Raw genomic sequence first — 274 nt, 5'->3', positions numbered from 1 at the left:
AGAGTTGTAATTATTTATTGTTTTTCTCCCCATTAACTTTCATCAACGTTACTGCAATGGAAATACTTACCTTTAACTTATTAATAAGCTAACAAAATATTTGGCGAAATAATAAATCACTGTGGTTGTGGTGTCATATGTCGAGGACTAATTCTGCCTCAGAAGCAGCTGCTCATTTATTTTGATAATTAAAAATATTTATATTGCATATTAAGAACAAAAATGTTTGCATTGTATGAACACATCATTGCTAAAGGCATGGCTCGTACCAAAA

The sequence above is a fragment of the Sinocyclocheilus anshuiensis genome, unplaced genomic scaffold (genome assembly GCF_001515605.1).
Source record: "Sinocyclocheilus anshuiensis isolate Anshui unplaced genomic scaffold, SAMN03320099.WGS_v1.1 scaffold171, whole genome shotgun sequence".
Taxonomy (NCBI): Eukaryota; Metazoa; Chordata; class Actinopteri; order Cypriniformes; family Cyprinidae; genus Sinocyclocheilus; species Sinocyclocheilus anshuiensis.
This window is presented reverse-complemented; position numbering follows the sequence as displayed.